At 40.2% G+C, this 7,765-nt stretch overlaps 1 pseudogene; it reads right to left on the reverse strand.

Annotated features, from left to right (window-relative positions):
* Positions 1–1,672: 1,672 nt before the first annotated feature.
* On the reverse strand, positions 1,673–6,128 carry LOC116679878 (cell surface A33 antigen-like; annotated as a pseudogene).
* Positions 6,129–7,765: the final 1,637 nt, after the last annotated feature.

The following is a 7,765-nucleotide window of genomic DNA, read 5'->3' on the forward strand; positions in this document are numbered from 1 at the left end:
TCCACACCGTTCAATCAAGCAATCCACTGATGCCTCATCAACCACATCAAGACAATAAACCACACAAGCAACCAACAATGCGTCCCCAATAGACACGCGGCAGTAACCTATTTACACTGTGTACACAGTAGGCCTACTAATTGACACAAAGTTACAACATACCGCTTCCGTGGCTGTGCTGCTTGAGGCCCGGTCTCTGTTTTCGGAGCGCAATTGAATGCACCGCCATCCAATACAGCGGAGCTCCGTGCCTTCAATATTTCCTCCTCCGACATCAAATATATTCCGTTGTGATCCGAGGAATCCGCAGAGAATATTCCATTTCCGTAGATCCACTCTGATGTATCAACTTTTGTTGACTAATATTGCGGCTGTAAGCAGTCCAAAAGACTGCTGCCGCGAGGGACTAAACGCTGAGAGATGCACACACCTGTGACGCGCTCTTGATCGTATTGCAAATTATTTTATTGTTCTTCGTCTTCCATATGTACAATACAATGAACATTGCTGTTACCTTATGTAATTGTTAAATGTAGCGTAGAAATAATTGCATTATACGGTGTGCTGCGTTGTGCTCGGTGCGGTCAACAAAAGTGTTCGCTCCCAGCTTCACCCCCTCTCCGTCAAAGCCCAAAAGAACCAGGTGCACAGGTGAAGCAAACAAATATATCACTTCCGCTCAAACCGTCATGAAAACGCCCACCACCTATTAGCGCATAATACAATAATCAATAAATTAAACCATAAACAATATAATGGGCTCCTACAGTGCCTGTGTTGAATCTCTCCTTTACTCTCCTCCTCTACTGTCCGCGCAGCCCGGCCACCAGCGGCCGCCGGTCCACACTTCTGACATTTGTCTACAGTTTTAATTGTTATTAACACATCTGTATATTGTTAAGTATGAGGGGCAAACCTGTATTTGTACCAGTGTTTCCGCTGGTAACTCTGCTTTCGCGCCTTCACGGCGAAGAACACAGAAGAAGTTATTGAATACAACTAACTTTAGTTGGTAGAGTAACAGCGTGAGACGGAGCTGCTGGACCTGGACCTGGCCAGAGATGTGAACCCATTGCGAGAATATCATAGTTCATAAAAATGCAGCCCATTGACGATACAGACATTTCATACACCGACGTGTTGACCCGTGCTGGACCCGTTCATAATGATCAGCCGTCTCTCTGTAAGTAGCGTCCATCACACACCCTCTCGCAGTTATAAATAGCCTATGTGACGACAAAATTTGTTTTGGTTAAAATCAACAAATAATCGTGAGAATAATCGCGATCAAAATTTTGATCAAAATAATCGTGATTATCATGTTGGCCATAATCGTGCAGCCCTACATCAGATGTTCACCCCGTTCACGTCACACATCTTGTTCAACAGCCAGGTGACTTTGAGAAATATAGTTACCCATGTCGTATTCTCATCCTTTTTCTCTTCCGGCAGCAGCAGCAGTAGATGACGATGATGAGCACGATCAACGCAGCGATTACTCCACCAATGATTCCTGCAGTGAGGCAATGTTCATGGAAGCTACAAGGAAGAAGAGTTGGTAGAAGAGGAAGAAGAAAGGATGCATATTATAATACAGTGTTGTAAAGATGTGTTTAGTGGGAATTCTATGTTCCCAGACAGTTATGGAAAACTGCTAAAAGAAGTTTCTCTCTCACGCGGCATTACTGCGAGGGTGAGGTTGCAGGAGCAGAGCCGATCTTGTTTGTGAGGTGCAGATGAAGAATCCTGATGTCTCTTTGGAGATGTTGAATAGAGACAGGATGCCTCCCTCTGAAAGACAGAAGCAGTCATACACACATTTCTTCTAGAAGGGGGTTATTATTTTAGAGACAAATTCTGGTCATAAAAAAAAAAAAAAAAATGTAATCCAGAGCGCGCAATCATTAATCACTGTTGTTAACTGTGGTTCCAGAAAGTGTTCTTGTATACAGTATAATTTTTGAGTTCATTTCAAAAATAGTGTTCCCGTTTCATGAAATATTTTTGTCCACAAGAGAGCACTGAGAAGATTGTTTTTTAACAGTCATGTTTCTTTCAATAACCCAATTCAAAAGGTTAGGGCTGCTAGGTGTTCTACTGTAAATCACCCAATATGCTTCTAACTCTTTGTTGGTGTTCAGACTGTGTTGATCCTCAAAACATCAGTGTTTTAAATAATGTCTTGATTGTGAGTGCTAGACACCACCCTGTGGACCACATCAAGCTGATCCGGAGCCTGCCCCAGAGGTTAAACTTCCAACTTGTATACCATGGTCGGTCTTTTGCAGAGGTAGGCTAAGTAAACCTTTATACGCTAAAAGTTGACCAATTTATTTTTCCAGGACAAATAGTCCTGACAAAAAAACAGTACTTACGGTCAGTGGTTCTGGGGGGGAAAGCACGAGGTTGTTCTTGACATCTTGACTTTTCCAGGTATAAACGGTGGCGGGGACCCTTCCTGGGACACACAGTCAGGTTGATGTTCTGGCCATACTCTGCCTTTCCCTGGGTCATACAGGTGGGCGTAGATGGAGCCACTAGAAAGAAAACAAGTGTAATTTGTCCTTAAAAATTACAATAAACATGTTTAATGTAACTCAACACATAAATCATACAACACATGCATCGTATTTCTTTTTAGAATGTCATTACACAGAATGAGTCATGAAATTTGTTTGCACATCTTGCTATAAGCATGATGTGTTGCAACAGCTTGCATTTAAGAATTTAAATGCTTAACATGATACGGACAGAGCTTACACATGACAAATACTTACAGTAGGCCTATATACACTACCTGATATTATGCTGAATGGAAAGCCAGAAACTGGAATACACAGCTCTTTTCACCCACTTTTAAATAATTAAACAGAATTTTTTTCTGGAAAACAAATGAAATGTTACCTAGAACCACCAGACGTGTATAGGCCGTAGGCGTGCCCTTAAGGTCACCTTGAATTAGGCCTGGCACTGAAATTTCTGGTTGTCATCTAGTGTGGTGGAGGACAGTACCAGATTGGCATTTGTCGTGGTAGCATCTACGTCCAGGGACGCCCGGCCTTCATACAGCGAACCGAAGTCCGTAGTTCTATCATTCGAATAATAAGTGAGGACATCGTCCTGTTACCCAACGAGAGCATCATGAAAAATTAGAAACCAAAGATATATATCTCCAAACTGATAGATAATATAAAATCATACACATAGGCACATAAACACATTGTATACTTTGGTCTGACCTCTTGAGCGTCCGGTGTGAGAGCCACAGTGGACCATGTGACGATGATTTGTTTGGGGTACCTTGGGTTTTAATGTTGCAGGGCAGTGTGACACTCTTACCCCTGGCAACCTCATACACAGCCTGCGGGATGGTCACGACGACGGCACCAACACCTGACAGCACTGTCCTGATTAAAAGAGAATAATGAACGTAATTTAATCTGACTGCATGACAGCCTGTGTCTTCACTGTGAGTGTTGCAGCAGCTGAACTAGATTGGCAGAAATAAACCACCCACCACACGATATGTAGCCTATATTTACTCAAGTACACATTTGAGGTACTTGTACTTTCTTGGTCTTTTCATGCCACTTTCTACTCCACTACATTTCAGAGAGAAACATTGTACTTCATACTACTCTACATTTAGGGGCAGGGCCCAACATGGGCCCCTCCCTGCATCCACAGCTATGCATCTTTTGGGCCCACCTCAAATGGGCCCTGGCTACTCAGTCCCATTTTCACTCCCAGTCCGACACCCAGGCTGCATTCATCTAACACTGCATTCAACTGACAGCTTATCTACAAGTACAGCTAAAATGATTAGCAGGAAACCCCAGAACAGTTTGGATCGTTTTAAAACACAAAGATATTTCTGCATTTTTTTTTTATTCTTTACGTAGCCTACATTTTTCCTGATGATCCGAGATGGGAAGTAACGAAGTAAAAATACTTTGTTACTGTACTTAGTAGATTTTTCAGATATTTTTAGTTTACTATTTATTTTTGTGGCAATTTTTTACTTTTACGTACATTTTAAACACGAATATTGGTACTTTCTACTCCTTACATTTTACAAATTGCCTCGTTACTTTAGTTTTATACAAAAAGGTGCTTACGATTGTATTTTAGGTGCATTATTTACATGCTGAAGTAGTTACTCTGAAATTTAGATAACGTAATTAATAGTGGGTTTATGTTGTTGTATTTGCTAGCCTTTCACACCACACACACACACACACACACCCACACACACACACACACACACACACACACACACACACACACACACACACACACACACACACACACACACACACACACACACACACACACACACACACACACACACACACACACACACACACACAAAACCAGAATCAGCTTTAAATGCAGTCCTGATCTAGTCCTCACTAACAAGTTTCCAAAAATGTCACCGAGTTACCGTTATTATTGGCAATACAGAATTCAATTTAATTGGATGGGAATTTACACTATAGGCTTCTGTACGTTGCACTTGACACACCACTACGAGATGACTCAACAGTCATCCTTGTCCTTATCTGAGAGAGATGTGTGAGATCGTAGGCATCAAGAATAACTCCTGGCCAAAGTGCTAGGGATCTTCTTCATTAATGTCTGTTTAGTAATTCATATTTTATCCTTTATTTTCTTTCCAGAAGCCATATTTTAGCACACACGTACTGTACATGTAGATTCCTTTAGTATATAAATGTTAAGGGAAATATGAAAAAAGAGAAACTGGATCTGTGAATTCTCACAGGATCACAATTGAATTCATTTCTTGCTGCTCAGTCAGAATCGTATCAACCTGGAGTCCCAGTCTCTGTCACAATAATCATATTCACTATATGTTATGTTACGTTACAGGCCTATTAGCAGAAATCCATTTAAAATATAGCCAATGGCATAAAGAGCCTTTTTTCCATGTCCACTTAAGTTTATCAACTTGCACTCTAATAATGTTGTCATTCGCAAGGCTACTTTTAATTTTATACTTTAAGTAAATTACCAAGCCAGTACTTTGTTACTTTTACTTGAGTGAAGAAGTAAATCAGTACTTCTACTTTTACCAGAATATTTTTTTAAACAAATTATCTGTACTTCTACAGTACTGGAAGGGAGTACTTTGTCATCTCTGCTGATACACTTTAATAATTAAGTAACATTTAAAATGTAGGCTTTTATTTATTTATTTTACACCACACACACCACACCACACCACACACACAACACCACACACACACACACACCACACACACACACACACACACACACACACACACACACCACACACACACACACACACACACACACACACACACACACACACACACACACACACACACACCAGTAACTTAAACACCTGTGTAAGTGTTGAGAGCCTTCTACGGCAATAACTGATTATCTTTGGATAGCTTTAGATTTTTGTACCGTGTGTCGAACAAAGCAAGACATTTTAAGATGTCGCAATGAGCTTTGGAATCATGTAGTGGAATTTTATAGACCAAATACTTTAAGCAATCAAGAAAGTAAGTGAAAATAAGTTAATTGAACCTGTGTTATTTTAAGTATTTTATGATATAACACCTCAATTTTAAAGCAAATCTCATTTGCTTATGTTTTAAAACAAAACCTTACATAAGCTACGGTTGCGTAAAGGAAAACAATAATGGTCTAGTCAAGTGCAATTTTTCTGATGACAACTTCAATGATTTCCAATTTCCATTTTGCTTACATTCTTTTTTTTTATAACCAATGAGACAGACTACGTGTATAGGCAGGTTGTCTAGGCCTGTTCACATTCAGATTGTTAGGCTACCTGATGGTGCGTAAACGGGTGTGGCAGTTAAGGCGCAAAAAGAAAAAAGCGAATATCATTTGTCACAGGAGGTCTACTCACCCAGAAGCAGCAGAGTCAAGGTAGACATCCTCCTCTCCATCGTCGACACTTTGATTTTCTTAAACTGACTCGTTGATTCTTCTGTGTCTGAGTTTTCTTTCAAATGAAACAGGGAACCAGCCACCTGGTGCGTGTTTGCACCGAAACCCCAGAGCGACTTGTAAATTGCGACCGATGGGTGCGCCCGCCGAGTCTGGATGACTGACAGCGCTCCCAGCCAATCACTGCAGCTCCTGCGTTTCGCAAAAACATTCTTCATTCGCCCACCTGGCGTGTGACAGCTTGTTCTCTATACCTGAGCTTTTAGAGAACCTCCTTGTTTGAGACATAGGAACGCTGTTTCCAAATCTAATCTGACATTTTATTCTCGAGTTGTAGTTCATGGTGTCACCAAACCATAGCAGAATTAGGTGCCATTTAATATTTTCATTATCTTTTTTACAATATGCTTATGTTACGAAAACTGGCAGAGGAGAGGTGTTTAGGGATTGAACAGTTGACAATGTGTGGATGGTGCCGCATAAAAAAGGATGTGTGCTGTTGGAACAAGTGATCGCGTTTAGTCCTGTCAGACTGGTTTGACGAGGAGGTGAGTTACCACCTGGAGGCAAACAGGCAAACACACACGCAACAAAACAGAAATAGAGAAACGAAAGAGCTTAGTGTTTCAGGAACTAATTTCAAGCAGCCTTCAACAATTGGAGTTTTAATTAGTTTTAATGTTGAGGACCTCATGTTTTGTGTTTGGCTCAGCTCTTGAGTCCTTGTTCTACTACAGCATTGCTCACTGGATGTGAATGACTGTACAGAATTCTGCACACAAAAGGGACCAGCCTATAAATACACCCAAACTTAACTTCAAAATAAAAAATAAAATGAAAAATATGCCCTCAGTCAGAAGAGGAATACAACAGAAATCTCAGGTGAATAAAGGAATCATTTGACATTTTATTATTACATTTTTATTTTTTTGGTGGGGGTCAGATGAGAAGCTCAATACCACTCTCAGTCTGTAATAAAAGGATTCAAGCAGCGTTAGCTTAGCTTAGCACAAAGGCTGGAAACGGGGAAACGGCTTGCCTGGTTCTGTCCAAAGGTAAAATTCTATACTTAATACAATATCTCATTTGTTCAATCATTCAAAAAAATAAATTGGTTGCCAGGACCATCTCATAACTGTATTATTAGAAGATGAATTGAACACGGACACTCTGACCACGCCCAGTTAGATTCTGTTATTTCTGGAAATAATTCTAACATTCAGATCAACTAAAGATGTTTTGCATGATAGTTTGTGTATTTGTCTCCCATATTAGCCAGCTGAAACCACTAGAAACCAGATGGCCACATTTGTGCAGGGCCAGAGCTGGTGAAAGGTTATGCAAGAATTCTGTTGTGTTCCTCGCTTGATGATACATCAACTTTAGTACTTAATTATCATACATAGAAACAATATTACTAAATCCACTGTGAAACCTTCGGAAGAGGCCTTTTTCACAATAGACATTTTCACATGTCACAGTAAGAAAAACACAGGTGAAAATAAGATTTCATTCCCTTTAGCGGTTTCCGTTTCAAGGTCCTGATATTAGTGTCTCACTGTCACACTGCCATGGTTTACTGGGACACTTTAATGAAATGTGTGTCATCATCATAGTGTTATTTAACTGTAAGGTTGATACAGTTGGTTGTACTGATAAAGTTATGCCTCTTGGCCAAAGGTTGTGGTAAAAGTTTGTTGTTTGACTTTCTGATCAATCCACACTCAAAAAAGTAAAAGCTAATTTACGACACAAATAAGTGTAATATTAAATATGACCAACTTTCAAACAGATAAGAAAT

The sequence above is a fragment of the Etheostoma spectabile genome, unplaced genomic scaffold, assembly GCF_008692095.1.
Source record: "Etheostoma spectabile isolate EspeVRDwgs_2016 unplaced genomic scaffold, UIUC_Espe_1.0 scaffold00018265, whole genome shotgun sequence".
In the NCBI taxonomy this organism is placed as follows: Eukaryota; Metazoa; Chordata; class Actinopteri; order Perciformes; family Percidae; genus Etheostoma; species Etheostoma spectabile.